Below are 23,946 nucleotides of genomic sequence, written 5' to 3' on the forward strand. Positions count from 1 at the left end.
ATAATTTAAATTTTTAATTGGCAGAAATAGTACCAACTTGTATAGAGTGTTTTGATAGAGATATACATTGTGGAATGACTAAATCAAGCTAATTAATATATCCATTATGGCATGTACTTATTTTCTTGTGGCGAGAACATTTAAAACCTACTCCTTGGGGCTGGGGATGTGGCTCAAGCGGTAGCGCACTCGCCTGGCATGCGTGCAGCCCGGGTTTGATCCTCAGCACCACATATAAACAAAGATGTTGTGTCCGCCGAAAACTAAAAAATAAATAAATATTAAAAATTCTCTCTCTTTCAAAAAAAAAAAAAAAAAAAGAAACAACTACTCCTTAAGCAATTTTCTAGTGTACAAGACATCCTCATTCACTATGGTCATCTTGTGTACAAGAGATCTCTGAAATTTATTCCTTCTATGTAACTGAAATCTTGTATCTTTTGAAAAACATCTCCCCAATCCAACACCCACACCCCGAAGCCCCTGAGAACCACCCTTCTACTCTTTACTTCTATGGGTTCAAGTTCTTTAGATTCTAACCTATAAGTAAGATCATGCATTATTTAATTTTTCACACTCAGTTTCTTTCACTTGGCATAATGTCCTTTGAGTTCATTCATATTATCACAAATGACAGGATTCCATGTTTTTTAAGGCTGCATAGTATTTCATGGTAAATCTACTTCATTTAATCTGTTTGTCCTCTGATGGATACCCATGTGGTTTCGTACCTTGGCTACTGTGAGTGGGGCTGCAATAAATACATGAATGCAGGCGTCTCTTTGACATACTGGTTTCTTTTTTTTTTTCCTTTCTTTTTTTTAATACCAACATCATTGTTTTACATATATATATATATGTAATTTTTATTTTTTTATTTTTTATTATTAGTTGTTCAAAACATTACAAAGCTGTTGACATATCATATTTCATACATTTGATTCAAGTGGATTAAGAACTCCCATTTTTACCCCGTATACAGATTGCAGAATCACATTGGTTACACATCCACGTTTTTACATACTGCCATACTAGTGTCTGTTGTATCCTGCTGCCCTTCCTATCCTCTACTATCCCCCCTGACATACTGGTTTCTTTTCCTTTGAACATATATGCAGAAGTGGAATTGCTAGGTCATAAGATAGCTCTATAATTTTTTGAGAGACATCAAAATGTTTTCCGTATTGGCTGTACTAATTTACATTCCCACTAAGTCTTCCTTTTTCTCCGTATCCTTACCAACAGTTATTTCTCATCTTTTTTATAATAATCAACTTAACAGGTATGAGGTGATATCTTCTTATTTTCTTAGATTTTTTTTTAGTTGTAGATGGGCATAAATACCTTTATTTTATTTGTTTGTTTGTTTATTTATTTATTTCGTATCAGAGAGTGAACTTAGGGGTACTTGATCACTGAGCCACATTCCAGCACTTTTTTGTATTTTATTTAGAGACAGGGTCTCACTGAATTGCTTAGTGCCTCATCATTGCTGAGGCTGGCCTTGAACTCGAAATTCTCCTGTCTCAGACTCCCCAGCCGCTGGGATTACAGGCGTGCACCACCATTCCTGGCTTATTTGTTAAGTTTTTTGTGGTGCTGAGAATCAAACCCAGTGCTTCATATGTGCTAGGCAAGTGCTCTATCACTGAGCTACAATCCAGCCTTTATTATGGTTTTAATTTGCAACATTATACTTCAATTGAAAGTTTTTACTATCTGGAGTGAAGACTTGGATTGAAAATCTTAATAGAAGTTTGAGTAATCCTCATAAAAAGCAATATACACAAAAGAAAATAAATTCACAGTATCCAGAAGTCAAAACATCTGTAGTAATTCTACAATGGTAATTAAAACAAAAATGAAGTACTACTTTCAATCACTAAAGTAGTTTTAAAAAGGCATAATACTCAATTCTTTAAAAAGTATGGTTTGGGAGCAGCATTAAGCTGGTACAATATGTATTTGGAATAATATATGTACATATATATGATGTGTATAAATTATCACAAAAATATTGATATCTGGGCTGGGGTTAAGCCTCAGCAGTAGAGCGCTCACCTAGCATGTGCAAGGTCCTGGGTTTGATCCTCAGCACCACATAAAAATTAATTAATTAATTAAAGATATTGTGTACAACTGCAACTAAGAAATAAATATTTAAAAAAAAATATTGATATCTTATGACTGACAAATCTCAAGTTAGAATAATCTGTCTATAGATAATATCCAAATGGAGCTTAACTAAATATCTAAAAATATTATTGACCCATTATTTATAATGTTAATAAAACTGAATGTAATTACTGTATAGAACTTACTGGAATTTTATACAATCTTTGAAAACAACAAATTTTTTTTTAATATTTATTTTTCAGTTTTCGGTGGACACAACATCTTTATTTTACTTTTATGTGGTGCTGAGGATCGAACCTAGCGCCCCACACATGCCAGGCAAGCGCGTTACTGCTTGAGCCACATCCCCAGCCTGAAAATAACAAAATTTTTTCAAATAATGAAGGTGCAAATTTTAATTCCATGGGTTTTTCATTAGGCACTGTTTATGATAACAAAATTCCCAATGTAGGATTCTACATATTTATTTAAATTGGTGCTGTAGAATTTGTTGACATACAGATGTGAAAACTTCAAAGTTTCTGAAGTGAAAAATTACAAAGGCATCTAGAGTTAAAAGTCACACATCTCAATTTCAAAACTTACTACAAAGCTACAGTCACGACAGGGTGTTACTGGCATAAGGGTAGATTTATAGACAATGGAATTGATCAAGAGCCAGAATAAACACACATTTATCGATTTCAACAAGGATGCCAACGCTATTCGATGGGAGAAGAGTCTTTTCAATAAATGGTGCTATACAACTAGATATTTACTTTCAAAAGAGGGAAGTTGGACCCTTAACCTCATGTCATTTACAAAAATTAACTCAAAAGGGATTAAAAATGTAAATATAAAAACTAAAACTTTAAAACTCTCAAGAGAAAACATAGACATGAATATTCATGACTTTGAAGTAAGCAGTTTCTTAGATATGCCATTTAAAATACAAACGACCAAAGAAAACAGATAACCTGGACTTCACTTCATCAAAAGTGAAACTTTTAGTTGGGCACAGTGGCACATGCCTATAATTCTAGGGCTCAAGAGGTTGAGACAGTAAGATTGCAAGTTCAAAGCCAGCCTCAGCAAAAAGCCAGGCGCCAAGCAACTCAGTGAGACCTTGACTCTCAATAAAATACAAAATAGGGCTGATGATGTGGCTCAGTGGTCATGTCCAATCCAAATGTACTTATGTATCTTCCTCTCTCTCTCTCTCTCTCTCTCTCTCTCTCTCTCTCTCTCTCTTTGTACTGGGGATTGAACCCAGGGGTACTTAACCGCTGGGGCACATCCCCACCCCTTTTTTGTATTTATTTAGAGACAAGGTCTCACTGAGTTGCTTAGAGCCTTGCTAAGTTGAGGCTGGCTTTGAACTCATGATCCTCCTGCCTCAGCCTCCCAAGCCACTAGGATTACAGGCGTGTGCCACCATGCCCAGCTATCTTCCTCTCTTGTTGGTGGAATTACATGTCTATTTTTAGTTTCTTCATAATCCAATTCATTATTAAGTTATTTCCAATTAATATTTATATTTTTTAATTTTTTTAGTTTTAGATGGACATAATACCTTTATTTTATTCATTTATTTTTTTATTTGATGCTGAGGATAGAACCCAGTGCCTCACATGTGCTAGGCAAGTGCTCTTCCACTGAGCCACATTCCCAGCCCCAACATTTATAATTTGTGAAAAAAGAAAAATTGAAACTCTAATATGGGGCTGGGGTTGTGGCTCAGTGGTAGAGCACTCGCCTCACATGCACAAGGCCCTGGCACCTCAGCACCACGTAAAAAATAAATAAGTGAAATAAAGGTATTGCATCCAACTATAACTAAAAAATAAATATTAAAAAAGAAACTCTAATATAAACATGGACAGTTTTGAGATTCATCTTATAAAAGAAAGGATATAAAATAGTTGCATTTTCTGAAGCTATGCAACATAAATGTATAATGCTAGTAAAAAATAGAATAAAAATGAAAATAAGTATGCAAAGGTAATAAAATCATGCATGAATGTAAATAAATTGAACCTTTTTTGTATGGTAATGTTTATCTTTACAAGTATGGGAAATGACCACATTTGCCTCACAAATTGAATTGGGGTTTTGTTTGATATTAAAAATGATTGTGACAACATTATCAATGACAGGTGCCCTCTTTATTTTTCAAATCTTTACTGGATACATTTCCCTTCTCTCTTCCTGAAATTTTCCCTTCTCCTAATCTTTACCTGTTGTTCAACCTGAGTTTTATTTTCCTTCTTGTATTATTTCTATCCAAAATTGTTAATTTCCTTTTTAAAAAAATTTAAAAACATTTTTGTTAGTTGTAAATGGACACAACACCTTATTTAGTATTTTTTTTAAATATTTTTTTTGGATGTTGATGGATCTTTATTTTATTCATTTATTTATTTTTTTTCACTTTAAACAAGAATGTTTTTTATTTGTACAAAGAATTATAATCTTTAAAACAGTCTTCATTCACCAATAAACTTTCCATTGTATTCATTTAACAAATTAATGGTTAAACTATACCTTACTACCTTGTCAAATCCCAAGCACTCAACTGAGACAAAAAAATGCTTTGAAGCACTTTGAATGGAAAGAGAAAAGGCTAAGAAAGGCCAACAGAGATATTTTAGAAGAAGTTAAGGGGAATTTTTTTGATGGGGGTGGGAGATTAAATTCATGAGCACCATCAGATTTCCCTTAAGGTTCAGAGTTTATCAAAGAAAAATATTAAGATATGAAATTAGAACTAAGAAATATAAGAAACCTGCACTTTGGGATATTAAGCAGGTAATCAGAATTCCTAGATTGTGGATGAAGTTAAGTGAAAAAGGGAAAGAAAGTAGAGAAGAGTCAAAAGAGATAGGAAAAGGGGAAAAAGATGTGCCTAGAGGGAATTAAGTCTGAAATTCATAATGAATTAAAGAATGAAAAGACAAAGATACAGTCTGGGAGATGAAGTATAAAAAGAGAAAGCCTGGGGGGTTCTGCACCTTCCAGGAGGTGACATTAAACACTAACGCTGTACAGTAGTAAATAGTGAGGGACATCTAACACTATGCCATCTGTTTTAAATAAGTAAGACACTGGCATCCTTGCTGGACTAACTCCAATCAATACTAATTTAAAAGCATATGTCCCCAGAGTGTAGCCATTCTATAGGCTGTATGTCTACAAGCAATCTAAAAGGACTGAAAGCCAAGTGGGATTAGAGGAAATGAAACTCAAATTAATGCAACTGTCAAGTGATGAGATTACAGAGTTCATTATTCTCCCATAGCCTTTTAGTAGTTTTTTTTTTTTTAAAGCTAAACCATTCTGATCATTCTTAATAAGGTACTATTGCCAAATACTGTTACAAACAGACTGACCAATTTTTCCTGAGCCTTGAATGCCTCTGTAATATGGAACATGGCAGGCAGCATGGAAGTTATTACTTTTGTGGAGAGGCAAAGAGACTTGGGATCAAAAACTACCTAGCTGTACATGTAAGTAAACAAGATATATTAATTCGACAAATTAACCATTCAGAATCCCTTAAAAAAAGTCATAACCTTCAGACTGATTAAGCAAAACAGAATTCTGTCACTCAGATGCTCTGAGTCTGGAAAGCGCTGGTTTTGATGATAATTCTAGTCAGTTTTTATTTTGATCTTCTCAGACAAACATCAAACTTTGCTGCTCTGCTCAGCAGGGAAAAGCTTTGCATGAACATGTTCCACATTTCAGTGTGGTAGCTTCCACAGTGCCATGGCCTACCCTCCCTATTCAATTGTCTACATCCTCTTCTTCGTTCTGTTCTTCTTCTTCCAGTCTTTCCTCATCTTCTTCATTGTCCTCAACCCTGCTCCTGTCTTGCTCTTCTGAGTCTGTTTTTTGTCTTTGTCCTTCTTCTTTTGCTCTGAAGCTTCCTTCTTACCTTTCTGTTCCCGCCTATAAGCTTCCAGAGCTTCTTTTAAGGGGGTAATGAACCTCTGGAACTCCATCTCTTCCATGGCTGAGAGCACATCACTGGCATTCATTGCAAAGTTGTTGGCACAGCATGTGGTGTACAGCACGAAGACACTGGAGGCGCAGGAGATGGCGCTCCGGGCCTCCTTGGAGATGTTGACACTGTCCGGGAGTGCCTCTTTAATGATCCTGGTGATGACAGCATTGGGCAGGTTTAAGTCCTCTGGCCTCTCCGACATTGCCAGGGCCCAGGCCGAAGCTGCTTCAGCCTCAGGCCTCTTCTTCGGGCCTATTCATTTATTTTTATGTGGTGCTGAGAATCGAACCCCAGGGCCTCACACATGCTAGGCAAGTGCTCTACCACCAAATCACAACCCTAGTCCCTTCATTTCTTATAATGTTCTAAAGTTTTTAGGTTTTAACTTTGAATAATATTTCTTAATAATGTGAAATTTTCATATTTACGCAGTTCTTTGAATTTTGTTTTATTCTTTAGAATTTTTAATTTATTGTATTGTTTATAAATATCACATTTATTTTTATCTCAGTTTTGTATGCTAAACATTCTCTTTTCTAATTTATTTCATTTCATGCTTATTACTTTTCTATTTTAAACTTGATATATATATGTATATATATATATATTTTTTTTTTTTTTTTAATTTAGGTATAGATATCATTATTTTTCTCTTTTTCTTTCTTTTACCATATAGTAAAAGATAAAAGTTCCTCTGATTCAGCTTGTCTGTATACTTGGTGTATATATATATATGTGTGTGTGTGTGTGTGTGTGTATTCTTTTGAGTAATGTCTTCATATTCAGTGTGGCCTCTTCAACTCCACTGTTCCATCACACATATTTCTCCCATTTCTGCCTGGTCATATGTGGATACGTGGTATATTGGCTTTCTCTCCAGTTTTTGTACTGTGGTCTGAGAAAGAATGTGTAAAATTCCTATTAATTTCTGTGAAAGCTTAAAGTACACTTGAGAAAGCTATTTCCTAATTTGTCCTCTTTGGAGCGATTCTCCAATCACCTCCTTTCATAGAAGAAATTAAGGCCTGTGAGGTACAAGAACTTGCTGATGGTCCCTCAGCGGAGCTGGGGCAGAGCCAGTGTTCAGAACCAATGAATGGAGTACTGTTGGGAATTTTTGTCAACATGTTCCAACAGCGCTCTTCTTCTGCTGGTGTTTGTTTTGTTGACTATCTACAGAGCATGATTAGTAGGTCAAAGAGCATGTTTCCTGAGGCTCCTGCAGCCTCACTGCTGCACAAAGCATCAGACTGACCTGCTATCCCTGGTCCTCTTTTTGGCTTTGGCTGAAGGAGGGATTCTCCCCTACAGGGCTGGCCTTCCATGCAAATTGACCCTGAGTGGGTCCTCCCATTGAGGTTCTGGGCAAGCCTAGGTGTGCTGGAATCCTGGGATGAACATAACTTTAGTCAAGCTGGGACATGCTTTTGCTTTTGTGGAAGTATGATTTATCTGAGCCAGGTTTTAAAATTCTTCTCTTTTTTCTTTAAGTGTGTTTTTTATAAGATGCATAGATGGGGATTTTGTCTTTTTAATTCAGTCTATGATTCTGTTTTTTAAATAGGAGAATTTAGTCCACTTATATGTAATCTTATAATTATTATAATTGTGTTATCCGGTATTTTTCTCAGTTAATAAAATTCTTTGTTTTCTCTCTAACATAAGATTTCTGTTGGATGCTGTGTTTTTAAAATTATTTAAGTGAGATAAAATATAATGCTTTTGAACAGCTCAATTTCTTAGTATTTTACTGTGCTTCCCTTAACAAGAAACATCCTGTGCTTGTTTTTCATATCTATTCAAACTAACAGCATTTTCTCTTTCTTATACATAGATTTAGAATTCTTTTGGTTATTTACTCATCTTCTCCAAGTCCTCTTTATTCAAATCCTCTTGGTTTTGTTTTGCTATTGAGGAAACTTGTCTCTCCAGTGAAATATTTTAAAATATGATTATCACATTTTATGACAGCCATACTTTGTATCCTGGCCTTTCAGTCTAGATGTACATATCTGTGGAAATACCAGGCTACACTGCATAAGAGTAACTTTTCTCCCCACACACCTGTCACTGAAACTGTCACCCCCTTCCACGCCTACATGCACACACATTCAGTCCCTCATGAAGACAAAGACCTGATAGTCACATTTCTCCTGGGTGAGTGTGTTTCCCAGGCTCAGCTGACTGATTCCAGTTCTCTCCAGAATTCTAAAATGCCAAGTCAGTCAGTCAATGTTAAGCACTGAAAAGGGAAAAGCAGACTCATTCGTCATTGATATCTCCTCTAGCCAACATTCCAACACACATGTGTGCTTGCATGCACACATATATATGCACACGTATAGCACGTGGCTCCTGCGGGGGAGGGTTGATGTGGAAAAAACTGGGACCCTATTAATAAAAGAGAGTGCCAAAAGAGGTTTGGTAGGCACTAAGTTCCCACTACTGGGGAGGAATAGAAGCTGCCCTTTGGGTAAGACCACCATCTAGAAGGTGCATAGTCATTTTACATTCCTAAGAGTGACTACCATTTAGGATAACTTATTAAATGATAATTATGTATTTATTATGTGCCAGGTGCTGTTCTAAGGGCTTTACCTGTACTAACTAAAAATTAAATCTCTTACCAACCTTATCAGGTGCTACTTTAATCATCCACCTTCTACTGGCAAGAAAAACAGAGGCTCAGAAAAGTTGAGTTAATTTGTCCAAGGTCTCGTAGTGAGTTGCTTGGAGAGCTGGATTTAATTCAGCAGTCTGGCTCCCCATTTTTGTTAAACTAGTTTCACATGAAGCTGGTATCTGGCAGGTGGCAAAATACAAAGAAAAGCTAAATGTTGTTCTATAAAGACATCCATCTGCAGAGAATTTCCCAACAAAACAAAGGTACAACACTTTGGGTTTTTTTAATTAATTTAAATTAAATTAAATTTAAAAGGGCAAAATTATCACATGTCACTTGCAACTGGTGAGATATGTCTGTGATTAAGAGGCCATTCAAAACCAGAAAAACTATGTAAGGTAGAGAAAAGAGAAAGATGAAATATGATGGCAAGAGTATTAAAATTAAAATAAATTTAAAGCTAAAAATGTGGAAATAAAATTTTAGAAAGAATAGGTCGATGTTGTGAGAACATTTTCTAAAACCCATATTTAATGTGGCATATGTAAATGGGATGTGGTGGCCGACACTTTTAGTCCCAACCACTTTGGTGGCTGAGGCAGGAGGACCACAAGTTCAAGGCCAGCCTGAGCAACTTAGCAAGACCGGGTGTCAAAATAAAAAGGGGAGGGGATATAGCTCAGTGGTAAAACCTCCTGGGTTCAATCCCCAGTACCTAAAACACACACACACACACACACACACACACACACACACACACACACATACTCTCTCTCTCTCTCTCTCTCTCACACACACACACACACACACACACACACACACATACACACGGTAGCTTATGTGAAATTAAAAAAAAAGGAATGAACGAGGAAAGCACTAGAAAAAATAAATTAAACCTAAAAACTTAAGAATAGTGCAATGTATTGAAAAAATTATGATGCTATCAACTTAACAGTTAAAAAGTATTTAAAAAGATGAAATTTTAATTAGGTGCTGGAAGATAAAAGATAAACAAAGGGTAAAAGTCTAAGACCTAAGAGGACCAAAAATGAAAAGGGAATGAATGTACTATAGTAGGCTGTAGACATTAAAAGAGAAAAAATACCAGAAAAAAGGAAAAGAAAATGTATTTATTTAGCTTTGAGTAAGGCCAGAACAAAATCGGACTATAATCAGATGCCTGCCAGTTGGAAGCAGTTGAGTAGGCGGGTCTAATTGCTGAAACCAAGGAGGCCAGACCCCTCCATGTGGTGATGAGACACTTTTACTGCTCCCCCACAGCACCCTAGGCCCGTGGCACTCTCATGCCATGCAGGTGAAGACCAGGCTCCTGGCACCTTTTGGAATCCCACAGCTAAGCTGAAGGCCGGCCCACCTTCCATGAGCTGGTTTCTCCCAAAGTTGTACCTGGGCCCCCAAACACTACTTCATTTTGGTTCTTGGAATGTGTTCAATTCTTAGTTTCTTTACCCTACTTCATTGTCCTTTCATTATCATTTACTTCCTTTATAAAGTAATTAGCATGTGACAGGCAATTAAATCATGCTGTTGAATGAATTCATTCCTCTTATCTCCTTAAGCTTTGAAGTTCTTGTGATCTTTCACTTGGTCATTATACTCTTTCACAAGCACCCCACCTTTATCATCTTGGTTCATCTTCAAGGTTGCAACACTTTTTATTAATTCTGAGGTGCTTCTTTCACTGTTATTGGTGGTGGTGGAATTAGACAACCTATAGGATTTGCTCACAGCCGGATTGGTGGGTGAGGGTGGGGTGACGAGGGAAAGTGTAGTCAAGGAAACTCCTCCACACCTGCTTTTGTGACTGGGTGGATGTTGGAAGGCTAGGTTGCAGGTGGTGGTGACTGGAATCAAGGTCAGGCTGGAGTCCTCTTGGGGCAACAATAGCTATCTATAACTCCTAAACTCCTGGGAAGATAGGCTTTATAAAAGGCTTATGGACTGAATGTTTATGTCACCCCCAATACTTGTTCAAAACCTACTCCCAGTGTGAGGGGAGGCGGGGCCTTTGGGAGATAATTGGGTCATGAGGGTGGAACCCTCAAGAATGGGATTAGTGTTTTTACGAGAAGTTGGAGAGCCAGCTCACCCTCCTCCTGTTATGTCAGGACATGGTAAGAACAGGAAGTAGACCGTGATTAGACAATGAATCTATCAGTGTCTTGATCTCACAGTTCTCTGGAACTGTGAGAATTAAATTTTTCTTTAAGCTCCTCCTAGTCTGTGGTAATTGGTTACAGTGCTCCACACTAAGACATAAAGTCCCTCCCAAAATCAAACTGAACTCTTCTGGGGACTGCAGATGTGCCAACAGGGGATGGGAATCTGGTCCTACTCATATAGCCTTCAAAGCATTTTGCATCATTTACTCGTCATCCATCAACCAGAGACCAAAGTCAGGCAAAGCAGAGTTCCTCTACGATCCCCTGCAGTTCTCTAAAAATATTCCCTTCATAATAAGTGAAAGGCCAAGGTTCATTGTTGGAGATTAAAATGCACACACAGATAGCAGTGACAAAGATGAAGCACTTTACTGCAAGTTGGTGCTAGCTTATATAGAAAGTGAGAGTCAGTTATCTTAAACCAGGAAGCTCCCGGGGCCAACCATAGTAAAAGTCAGGTCATCACCTACGGTGCACCAACGTCTGCCCTGCATAAGATTCATGGGGGGCACGAACTGTCCACGAGCTCGGAAGATGGGAGGACCAGCTAGAGAATTTTCAAAACAACTTGTTATCTGCCCACTGGCAATTTGCCCGCCGCCATGTCTGAAAGGCCTGGGGAGTTTTCAGGGAGACTCTCAACAATAAGGATATACTTTCAACCCTTGAGAAACCACTGAAAACTCTTAGAACCTCAGCCAAATGGCACCTAAGGACAAACCTTGACCTTTCAACAGAATTCAGCCCTTTGGAATGGATGATGCATTTGAGGCTTCCAGAGGCCTGCAAGATAGAATTCATCAACTTCATGCATTTGGGTCTTCTCTTTTCTATATCATGAGTTGACTTTGTCCCTTTTGTTCACAAAACAATTAATCTGGGCTGGGGATGTGGCTCAAGTGGTAGCGCGCTCACCTGGCATGCGTGCGGCCTAGGTTCGATCCTCAGCACCACATACAAACAAAGATGTTGTGTCCGCCAAAAACTAAAAAAAAAAAAAAAAAGAAATATATATATGTATATACATATATATACATATATATATTTCTTTATATATATATAAATTTTATATATATATAAAATTCCCTCTCTCTCTCTCTTTAAAAAAATATTAAGCTTCCATTTTCAAATTGTAACTACTTTCCCATTTTAAACTTTGCTGGTATTACATCTGGGTCCCTGCTATAGATCAAATGCTTGTGTCCCTCCAAATTCCTATGCTGAAATCCTAACTCCTCAAAGTAATGATACCAGGAGGTGGGATCTTTGGTAAGTTTTTAGGTCTTGAGAACAAAGACCTCATGAATGGGATTAGTCCCTTTATAAAAGAGACTCTACTGTCATGTGAGGACACAGAAAGCAGATAGCCATCTATGAACAAGGAAGTGGTCCATGCCAGACATTGAATCCAGGCCTTCAGAACTGTGAGAAACAGATGTTTGTTGCTCATAAGCCATTCAGTCTATGGTATTCTGTTATAGCAGTATGAGTGAACTAAACCCCCTTGACTGTTATACATTTTGAATTTCTTGGTTTACTTCCATAGATAACTAGTCAAATTCATTGAGGATAGATTAACAATTTCTCAGAATAAAACATTATTTTAATTTTTGGGGGAAGAGAGTTTAATTGTAATACTTGTTTCTTCTAATTTTTTTTTTTTTGTGTAGTTGAAGATGGAAAGTATGCCTTTATTTTATTTGTGTACTTTTATGTGGTGCCGAGGATGGATCCCAATGCCTCCCACATGCAAGGCAAGCACTCTGCCACTGAGCTCCAGCTCCAGCCTGTAGTACTTGTTTTAATGGAAACGCACTGAAGTTATGGACTAGAGGTAGTCTTGCAGGGCAAGTCTATTATCTTATGTTATAATTTAGATATGTGGTGTCCCCCAAAAGCTCATATTTGAGAAAATGCAAGAACATTTAGAGGTGACTAATGAAATTCTGGGACTGATATGGATTAACTGGGTGGTAACTGTAGGCAGATAGGGTGTGGCTGGAGTAGGTAAATCACTGGGGGCGTGCCTCTGGGAATAAATCTTTTGTCCTTTGTGAGTGGAGCCTGCCTCTTCTTCCTGGTTTCCTTGTTCTGAGCTGCTTCTCTCTGCCATTCCCTTCCACCATGATGTTCTGCCTCACGACTATGGAGTCAGCTGACTTTGGACTGAACCTCTGAAATTGTGAGCTAAAATAAACTTTTCCTCTAAGTTGTTCTGGTTAGGTCTTTCAGTTACAGCAATGCAAAAGTGGACTTAAACACCCCAGGTTCTTCTTTTAGTCCACTAGAGGAAGGGGGGCTCATTGCACTGGAGGGCTCAGGGATATGTCCACCCCAGCCTGTAGCCTTCACACTGCTGATATCATACTCTCTGCCAGATGTCAAAATGAGATCCGCCTTGTTGAACTATCTGGTGTGGTCTTTGCTCTTGTCCTTGCACTACTACTTCTGCTTCTTTTTCTGATTTATGAGGCTTCATTTTCCATGTCTAGTCCTGAAATCCAGATTTCATTGTTTCAGTCTTTTGTTCTCTTCCTCTTCTGGATATTCTCATTCCTGTAGCCATTGGCCCCTCCCAACCCTTGCCCCCTGCCCTGTTGGGCTTCTTTCATCTTCTCCAGTTTGAATAGACAAGTTTTTCCTACACACAGTTTGGCTGAAGGCTCTGGAAGGATCTGTGAGAATGTTAAAAACCAAAGGATCCATGGGTTTATTCTTTAAACATACTGAGGCCTATGTGTGTTGCAGGCGCTGAAGATGCAAGGTTAAACACTTTTTCATCTTCAAAGAGCCCATGTGATTTAATAGGGAATCCTAAAATTTGCTTACAAAACAACAGTGCTTTTTAAAACATTAAGAAACCCAGGCACAATTTTAACGTACTTTTTTCTCATGGAGAATAAATGGCAATGTTTTTTTCACCATACAGATGCAAGTCATCTTCTGCTTCGATATTGATTTCCTGAATTTAGATTTTTCTATGATCACTTGATCCCCACAGCATTTGACAATGGTGACCAACTGCTCAGTGACATTCTTTCATTCCCTGATTGTGTAAAGGGAAATGAGGGTCAATACACAAAAGATCCAGAAGCAACACTATTAATGGCGCCATGGCCATTCTAGGGTAAGGGCCACACCTGAGTTGTCCACCTCTGTACCCACAGTGCCAGTACTGCACGCAGCCCTGAGCAGGTGTCCAATAAAGTAGCGTTGGGTGAATGGAAGGATGACTAACAGCTCCTGCTGGATGACACCCTGCTAGGTGGTGCACAGCCCCGAGGGCCGGGGCCAGGGCGGGCCGCGCCCGTCGGGGGAAGGGGGGACCCTACCGGGCAGGAAGGCGTGTCAGGGACCGCCTTCACTGGATCCGCCAGCGACAGCGAGTCGTCCCGGTGGGGCGAGGCCAGAGAAGCGGTGGCGGCCTCTCTCCCACCCCTTCGCCCCGCAGCAGCAGAGCGCCGGCCCACCAACTCCACCGCCCGCGCGCGCCGCTCTTGGCTCCACCCGGCTGCCGTCGCGCTCTAGAGCGCGCGCCCGTGACCCGGAAGAGCATTCTCCTTAGCAACTGCGGGACCGCCGCGGCGCCGGCCTCCGGGGAGCAACGGTGAGGCCCTCCCCCTCCCTCTGCACGCAGCCCCGGCGCCACCTGGGCAGGCCTCCCGGGGCGCCTCGACGCTTCGCCCCGCACCTGAGGTGGCGGCTCGGGGCAAGCGTCCTCCGCCTCCGGCGGCTTTTCCGGGCCCCGGCGGCGTTCCGGCCACCCACGCCCCCAGCCCCTGGTGCGGGGCCGGGCGGGTGCTCCCGTGGAGTCCAGTGCGGTGTGCTGGGAGGGAGACCCAGTGGAACTTGTAGCCCTGAGAGGCCGCGTTCTCCCGGGTCCGACGAAGAGTCGGGGGAGCTGCAGGGCCGGGGCGCCCGGGAGTCCGGAGCTGCGGCCCTCCGCGGTGGTTCTCTGCGCTGGCCTCTCGGCGCGCCCTCCACGGCGGTGCACTGGCACGTCGTGAATTGTCCTTCCCACTGTGAGCGGGGTGTTCAGGTCAGTAGCCTGTAGCTTAGACTTGTGGATCCCGGTTTTCTGCCGGAGGAACTAGACCTGGGGCTGACGAGTTGCCAGAGTGAAGTGGGGCAGGTGGTGTTTATGGCCCGGGTTGTCGCTTGAGAGAAACCGCGGCACCGGCCCTCCCTTCAGAGTTTGAATGAGTGGCATAGGAACATTGTTGATCCCGACTTTATACTTAAATATGATGATGATGATGGAGCGAAGACAGACATGTGAACAGGCTTGGGAATGGCATTATTTAAGAATAAAGTGCAGTCGTTTACATACCCAAATCCACCATTCAAAACTTATGATTTCAGTTCAATAAGCATTTACTAAGCACCTGCAGCATTATATATACTTGAAAGGATTTAAAAGAAAGAAGACAGCACACCTTAAATCATTAGGAAAGCAATGAGATATCATTTGTGTAAATGCAAAAATATGTAGGTCAGGGTGGGGAAATCAATGTGGATTGGGCTTTTCAGGAATAGGATGATAGGTTAAATGAGACTTGGTTTGTCTCTAAAGTATAGATAGAATTGTGTATGTACACACACACACATACACACATACTGGAAATTGAACCTGGGGCATCGTAGCACTGAGATAATCCTCAGTCCTCCCCCGCCCTTTAAATATTTTATTTTTTAGTTGTAGTTTGACACAATGCCTTTATTTAATTTATTTATTTTTATGTGGTGCTGTACCACTGAGCCACAACTGCAGCCCCATCCCCAGTTCTTTTTATTTTATTTTTGTTTATTTTGAGACAAATGTCTTGCCAGGTTGCCCAGGCTGGCCTGGAACTTGGAATCCTCCTGCCTCGGCCTATATAGTTGCTAGGTTTGCAGGTGTGTACCATTGTGTTGGGGGAGTTAGGGAATGCTAAGTAATTTCTTTCCTTATGTTCTTTAGAGTTTTGGAAATAGTTCAATGTGGCATTTTGAAGTCCTAATTTAATCATCTAAGGTCATTTGATTTTGGGTCTATTTTACTCTTCATACAAGTCTCTCTGGCATTTTTCCTGAGTGAGATCGAAAACAATGACGCTACAGCAGGGGACTTTGCTCCTTAGAGTTTATTTGCTTTTGTAGTTGGTCTTGCATTTATATGAAACACAATAGTTTAGGTAGAATTATTTAGTTTTTGTTATTTTATATATTTTTAGTTGTAGTTGGACACCTTTATTTTTATTTCTTCATTTTTATGTTGTGCCGAGGATGGAACCCAGGGCCTCACACCCGCTAGGTGAGCACTCCACCACTACTTCTGAGTCTTGGGAAATTCTGCTCTGTTAGTTCCTGGGTGTTTCCTATGTAGCAAACGTGTTGTTTCAAAACATGAAACAATAGTTTTGTGATATACAAAACAGCATTTACTCAACTACCAGTAACTTTATCTATGTTGTGCCTGGGTGTGTATTTAAGCTTATCAGTCTTTGTTGGTCAGCATTTGCCTTGAGACATAGAAGGGCTAGAACAACTTAGAGGCATCTGAACTAACACTCCTTTTTAAAGTTTAATAGGAATTTTAGACTCATTTTCTTTGGGGATCTACCAAAGATTCATTTGTGAAGATGCGCAAACTCTAAGATTTTTGTTACTTTCTTATAGATAGTGTTCATTTATTAACTTATTCAACAAATATTTAAGTGCTTACTTGGTATCAGGCATGTGCTTGGCCTTGGAGATGGGGAAAGGTGAATGTATACATGGTCCCTGTCCTCAGCAGATGGTAATCAGGGAATCACACAACTGTTAAACTATAGCTGTGACAGGTGTTTTGGCATCTGAACTGAGAACTGCAGGATGCACAGGAAAGGAAATGTTCTGGTGAGAGCAATTAGGAGGGTAGGGACCCTCTGATGGCAGGGTCCATGGAGAGGACCAGGGACTTAAGGTACATCTCTGTATCTCTGGAGGAATATGGCAGAATTTCGTGAGGGAGAGGACCAGAGAGGTGGGCAGGGACCAGATGGTGGTGGACATTGTAGGTAGAGATTCTCTTTATCCTCGGAGTAGAGAGAAGCCTCTGTAAAGGGTTTTACTTAGGGACTTAGACTGGATTTCTCATGGGGATGACACAATTAGATTGTGTTTGAATAGCCTGCTTTGTATTTCTCCCACTGGTTGGTGTTTTTATTGTCTTCTCATCCCTCAACAACAAATCCCTTTGCTTTATTACAGATGGAGAAGCCTCAATGTTTCACTAGTAAGATGTGCTCAATTTTTTTATTTTTAATTGAGAGAAAAAGAGTTTTAGGGATTAAGACTGGTCATTAGGAGTTATTTGATTTGAAATACTTTTTCATCATAACTACTAATAAGGCACTAATTTCAGTGACTCTTTTTAAAAAAATCACCTAATTTAAAACTTATGGTCTTAAACATTTTTTTTAGTGGTAGTTCAGTGGTGCTAACTATATTGTTATATAACAGGTCTCTAGAACTTTCATATAAAATTGAAACTCCATTCTCATCAAACAGTTCACCATCCCCCACTCCCCAGTCCCTGGCAACCACCATTCTACTTTGTGTTGTCATGATTTTGACAAATTTAGATATTTCATGTAAGTGGAATCATACAAGACATATTCATTTTTACCTTCATGCTTTTCCCCTAGTATATCCTTGCCTTTCCCATCAGTCAATTCAATCCTACCAATTTTTAAAGACCCAGATTTTCTACCTTGTCTTTTGATCTCATATTCCTAGAGCCAGAGTGGAAGAGGCTATAGATATCATCTTGTCTAGCCCTCTTTTGTTCTGTATGAGACAATAGAGGCCCGTGCTTTGCCAAAGGAGAGACATCTAATCAGTCAGAACAGAGTTGGGATGAGCTCTCTGGTCTTTCACTCCTTTGACAGTATCTTTTTTGGTTTGGCTGCTTATTGGTGGTTTAATACTCTGTCCTTTAGTTACACCAGAAGCATCCTGAGGTACAGAATGGTTATCTGTATCCCTGTAGCATTTTACTGAGGTATATTAGATGCTGTGTATGTTAGCTTTGGATAACAAGTATCTGAGGTAATAAAAATATAAAGAAAAATGATTTATTTTCTCTTATAGTTTTAGAGGTTCAGTCTGTGATGAGTTGACCCTGTTGCTTTGGGCCTGTGGTGACATATCATGTGGGAGCACATGGCTGAGCAGAACCACTCACCATATAGCTGGGAAGTGAAAGAAAGAATTCTGAGGAAGGACACAGGGTGACACCCAGTGACCTAAAGACCTCCCAGTAGGCCCCACCTCTTAAAGATTCCATCACTGCCCAGTAGTGCCCTGGGCTGGGAACTAAGTCTTTAACACATTGATCTTTGAGAGACACTCACTTATTCAGGCCACAGCAGAAACTCAAGGAATATTTGTTGGTTACTTGATTGATTTCAGGAATTTTATTGCTTAAAAGGTCCATGTTTGAACTTCGTGGACCTTTGGTTATTGTAATCAAATTTACATTGTTCTTTCTGCAATTGAGTAATTCTTTCCCTTTTGTAGTTAAGCTCTTTCACCTTTTCCTAGAGCCTTCTACAGTGCATATGATTGCCCATGACACATCGAGTTGGGTTCCCCTGAAAATTTTGATGATACTCTACTGAAAGAGCCATCAAATGAAAAAATTAATGCATTAAGCTTTTTAGGTTAGTTGATTTATTTACAAGCAAAAGTTTATCCTTCTGAGTTTTGTTGCTGCTAAATGTTTTTTTTAATATTTATTTTTTAGGTGTAGTTGGATATAATACCTGTATTTTATTTATTTATTTTTATGTGGTGCTGAGGATTGAACCCAGGGCCTTACACATGCTAGATAAGCACTCTATCGCTGAGCCACAATCCCAGCCTAAGCTCCTAAATGTTTTTGAATTATATTTGTACTACAGTTGATAGTGCTTATCTCAGAATGTCTGTAGAACCAGCTGAATTTAGGTATTGTACTTGGAATGATTCTGAGATGAGCCAGTATTCTAAGTTCAAAAAAGTATAACATTTTTTTTGTGTGTGTGTGTGAGGAAGATTTATAGGCTTTATTTATTTCAGACCTTGGTTTCTCGTAGTATTATATGACTAGTCTTCTAGAATGTAGTTTCTAGAAAATCCTTTTATTTCAACCTCTAAAAAGTTGTTTTTTGTTTTTGTCTTTGTTTTTTGTTTTTAAATAAGTAGCTGTGGGCACAGGGACAAATGAAACTGAGAATAAGTCAGTGGATCCCTCTGAGGTCCAAATGTGTGGGCCATTATTGGTGATGTCAGAGAGGTGGAGACTTGGCCAGAGTTTTTGTTATCTTTATTAGACGAGGATAGTTGTGGACCCGCACAAGATGTTTTTTGTCATGTAACATGAAGCAAAATGGTTTGACAAGGACTTTTCAGGTTGAGAGCATTTTATTTGCAGCCCTAGCAAGAACTTGATGTCCCAGAGCTGCTATTATATGACTAGCTATATTGAAACTAGAATTGGTCAAGTTAATCAATTGTTAGTCCAACTACTTTGGGTTCCTTTCTTGGCTCCCAATAACTGGCTGGCTCTGGGCTGCACTAATGGTGGCAGACAAGAGCCAGTGTTCACACAAGTGGGAAAGGATCTTTGCATGATGCAGTATATAGTGAAAATGTCTTTCATGAAGTCTCATAGGGGTAAGGACCGATGATAAAGTACCCTGTCCTCAGAACTTGTCTTTTTTTTAAAAATATTTTATTAGTTGTTGATGGACCTTTATTTATATGTGGTGCTGAGAATCGAACTCAGTGCCTCACACATGCCAGCAAGCACTATACTACTGAGCCACAACCCTAGCACCAGAACTCGGCTTTTAATTAGAAGAAAGGGATTATCATTTATGGATTCCCTTTGCTGTCTGAAGCAGTTCACATGCATTGTGTCAATTAACACCAATTGTCCATTGAGGAAGATGATTAGGAGAAAACTGAAGTTCAGGGGCTTACTTAAGTCACAAGATTACAAGTGTTAGACCCAAAGTCAGGGCTATATCTGATTTTCAAGCTCATGTTGCTTCCAACTCTACATAATGCTGCCTTCCTAAGTCAGTGTCTGACTGTAGCCTGAACCCTGGGTATGAAGCATCAACATATTACAATAATGGTAAAGAAAAAGGCAAGTAGTGAAATAGATTGATATATCAGGAAATTATCTGTTTCCTGAGAAAATTCTTCAACTAAAGGGAAGTAGTTGGTGGTGTCTAGTAGACTTGGGAGCTTGGGTATCCCAAACCAGGATCAGGGGCTAAATGAAGAGTTCTGTCCTTCAGGTTTCCCTTCAGGTCTCTTTAATGAAATTGGGTGGTTTCTGTCTTCTATGAAGCGTTCATGAGGAGAGGAGGTTGTGGTGATTGTCTTGGTACTCAGGGATGCAGAGAGACGTCTGCACATTACTGTTTACCTGGTTTAGAGAGCATTGCTCACCTTAATACTTTTTCTAATGTCTGCCATGGTTAGCTTTAATCAGTTTTAAAGGACTGGATATGAAATGTTAGCAGGTGTTGTGCTTGGGAGGAGCCAAACAGCAATTTACATGGCTTTTTTAAAAAATTAAGCTAAGTTTTTTTTTTAATTGTAGATGGACACGATACCTTTATTTTATTTATTTTTATGCGGTGCTGAGGATTGAACTCAGTGCTTCACACATGCTAGACAAGTGCTCTACCACTGGGCCACAACCCAAGTCCTCTGCTAGGTTTTTAAAGATTTTTTTTTTTTTTTTTTGTAGTTGGGCCCAATACCTTTATTTTTACTTATTTATTTTTATGTGGTGCTGAGGATCGAACCCAGCACCTCACACGAGCGAGGCGAGTGCTCTACTGCTGAGCCACAGCCACAGCCCCTCAGCTAAGTTTTTAAGTGAAAAATGTTTGAATTGTTCAGAGATCTCTTGCTAAAATAAGACATTTGTTTTCTTTGTGACTTAGTAAATTTTTGACAAACTCAATCTTCATAATTTGTAAGTAAGGATATTATGAGAGTATGGCAATATGTAAATCAATGGAAGTGTAACTGATGTGATTCTGCAATCTGTATAAGGAGTAAAAATGGGAGTTCATAACCCACTTGAATCAAAGTGTGAAATATGATATATCAAGAACTATGTAATGTTTTGAACAACCAATAAAAAAAATAAAATTTAAAAAAAGGATATTATGAATTTATGACTGAAATATGTTAACAGGGAAAATTTTTAATAAGTGAATTAGGGCTTGATTTGTGTTATGAGGATTAATAACGATTTTTAAAAGCTGATTTATCAACACACTATATAAGATACACATATTTAAAGTGTGCAGTTTGTTAAACTTTAATACTTGTGAGACTGTCAGTATAAGCGAGATTGTGAACATATTTGTTACCCTCAAAACATCCTTATGCCTCTTTCCCCCAGCCTGCCTTCCAGATAGCCAATGATCTTTTTATCACTATACATAAGTTTTGATTTCCTAGAGTTTTTTATTATATTAATGGATCATACAGGTTGTAGTTATGCTTCTTTCATTTAATATAATTATTTTGAGATGCATTTGTATTGTTTAGTATATTAGTAGTTGCTCTTTTTAAAAACATTTTTATTGGAGCATCATAATTATACATAAAAATAGAACTCATTGTGATATATTTGTACATTGTCTATTCCTCTTTATTGCTGAGTAAGATTCCATTGTATAGTTGCTCATCACTTGATTAATATGTTGACCTACTGATGGCCATATTGGTGTTCCTAGTTTTTAGCTATTAATAAGGCTGCTGTGTAAAATTGTACAAGTCACAGTGTAGAAATATATTTTATTTATTTTGGTTAAATACCTAGGAGTAGAATGGCTGATCATGTAGTAGATATATCCTTAACTTTTTAAAGAAACTGTCAAAAGTTTTCCAAAGTTTACATTCCCCCAGTAGTATGTATGAAGTTCAGTTCTTCTATATGCTTGCCAACTATTGGTATGGTCAGTCTTTTTAGTTTTAGACATACTAATAGATATGCAGTAATATCTCATTTTATTTTTTGGTACTAGGAATTGAACCCACACTTTAGAGATAGTGGGCAAGTACTCTGCTATTGAACTACATCCTAACCCTCTTAAAAAATTTTGAGTAGGGACTCACTAAGTTTCCCAGGCTGGTCTAGAACTTGTGATTCTCCTGCCTCAGCCTCCCGAATGGCTGGGAATAAGGGCATGTCCCACTGCATCATGATTTTGATTTTTAACTTGCCTTTCCCTAGACTAGTATATTAACTTGCCTTTCCCTAGACTAGTGTGTTAAGCATCTAGATGTTAAACATTTTTTCATGAGCTTATTTACTCTCCACATCTCTTTTTTGGTTAAGTGTCTGTTCAAATCTTTTGCCCATTTTTAGTTCTATTTTGTGTTTTCTTATTACTGAAGTCTGAGAGTTTTTTTTTGTTTGTTTGTTTTATGTGTTTGTTTTCCATAGCTTTCTTGAGGTGAAATTGACATACAGTAAAATGCACATATTTGAAGTATGTAATTTGATCAGTTTTGACATGTAACAGATATAATCAATATAAAAAGCATTTCCATTACTTTTTAAAAATTGAAATCATGCAGACTATATTTCCTGCATGTTTTTTTAAAAATATTTTTTAGTTAGCAACAGATCTTTATTTTTTATTTATTTATATGTGGTGCTGAGAATTGAACCTAGGGCTTTACACATGCTAGTCAAGCGCTCTACCACTGAGCCACAACCCTAGCCTCCTGCATGTTTTATTACATTAGAAACCACTCACCTTAAGATATATAGAATCCCACCCCCACTGTTGACACACTAATAGTGTCAACTATTTCAAAATGAAGTGGCACACTAATAAATAACACAGAGGTCAAGAAAAAAAGCATAAAATAAATAAAAAATGCTTTGAACTAAGTGATAATAAAATCTTAAAATATCAGGATCTCTGGGATGAAACAGTACTCAGATGAACATTTATAACTTAAAGTACTTGTATCAGAAAGATGCTAGAATAACAATCAAATTAATTTCAAATTATATAGTAGGAAGGAAAAAATAAAGAGTAGGAGCAGACATACATAAAATAGAGAAAAAATAATACAGCTAAAATCTGATAAATAAGTATAAATAAGAAAAAAGCAAAAACACAAAAATTAATATCAATGGAAAGGAAGTTCTCAAAATAACCCTACAGATGCTCAAAGTATATTAAGGTAATATTACAGTTGTATGCCAACATATGTGATAGCTTACACAAGCTGGTCTATATTAGAGAAGGATCCATGTGCTGCTGAGAAGAAAGGGTATTCAGTCATTGATGGATGAAATATTCTATATATGTCTGTTAAGTCTAAATTATCAATTGTAATTTTTACTTTTCTAGCTTTGTTATTTAGTTTATGTTTGGAGGATCTATCCAGTGGTGACCAGAGAGGTGTGCTAAAGTTATCCACTATTATTGTATTGTGGTCTTTTTGAGTCTTGAAATTGAGAAAAGTTGGTTAGATGTATATAGATGTTCCATTATTTGGGGCATAAATATTTATGATTGTTAGGTCTTGTTGATGTATAATTCCCTTAAGCAGTAAGAAATGTCCTTCCTTGTCCTTCCTGATTAACTTTGGCTTAAAGTCTACTTTATCTGATATGAGGATAGAAATCCCTGCTTGCTTATGTGATCCATGTGAATGATACTTTTTTCCCATCCTTTCATCTTCAGTCTGTGGATGTCTTTCCCTATGAGGTGAATCTCGAAGATAGCATATTGTTGGGTCTTGATTTTTTTTTTGTCTCGTCAGTAAAAAGCACTTTATTTTTTTTTTATTGGTTGTTCACAACATTACAAAGCTCTTGACATATCATATTTCATACATTAGATTGAAGAGGGTTATGAACTCCCAATTTTACCCCAAATGCAGATTGCAGAATCTCGTCGGTTACACATCCACAATTTTACATAATGCCCAATTAGTAATTGTTGTATTCTGCTACCTTT

At 38.4% G+C, this 23,946-nt stretch overlaps 1 protein-coding gene, 1 long non-coding RNA gene and 1 pseudogene across 5 annotated transcripts in view; 1 reads left to right on the forward strand and 2 right to left on the reverse strand.

Annotated features, from left to right (window-relative positions):
- Nucleotides 1-183: 183 nt before the first annotated feature.
- On the reverse strand, nucleotides 184-14,406 carry LOC144255294 (uncharacterized). The gene is made up of 4 exons (XR_013343711.1): nucleotides 14,260-14,406; nucleotides 11,843-11,912; nucleotides 8,753-8,923; nucleotides 184-263 (listed from the first exon to the last, which is right to left on the reverse strand). It is a non-coding gene; the product is annotated as an uncharacterized LOC144255294 (long non-coding RNA).
- Nucleotides 4,624-6,323, reverse strand: LOC113188091 (DNA polymerase epsilon subunit 3 pseudogene; annotated as a pseudogene).
- Nucleotides 14,407-14,489: 83 nt separating the features above from the next.
- The window catches only part of Dis3l2 (DIS3 like 3'-5' exoribonuclease 2), a 356,506-nt gene continuing 347,049 nt past the window's right edge, over nucleotides 14,490-23,946 (forward strand). For 3 of the 4 annotated variants that reach the window (XM_026396260.2, XM_026396266.2, XM_026396268.2), the window contains exon 1: nucleotides 14,547-14,966. The gene's annotated coding sequence lies outside the window, so the exon portion shown is untranslated. The other variant, XM_026396261.2, reaches the window with a different exon arrangement.

This window comes from Urocitellus parryii, chromosome 1, assembly GCF_045843805.1.
Source record: "Urocitellus parryii isolate mUroPar1 chromosome 1, mUroPar1.hap1, whole genome shotgun sequence".
NCBI lineage: Eukaryota > Metazoa > Chordata > Mammalia > Rodentia > Sciuridae > Urocitellus > Urocitellus parryii.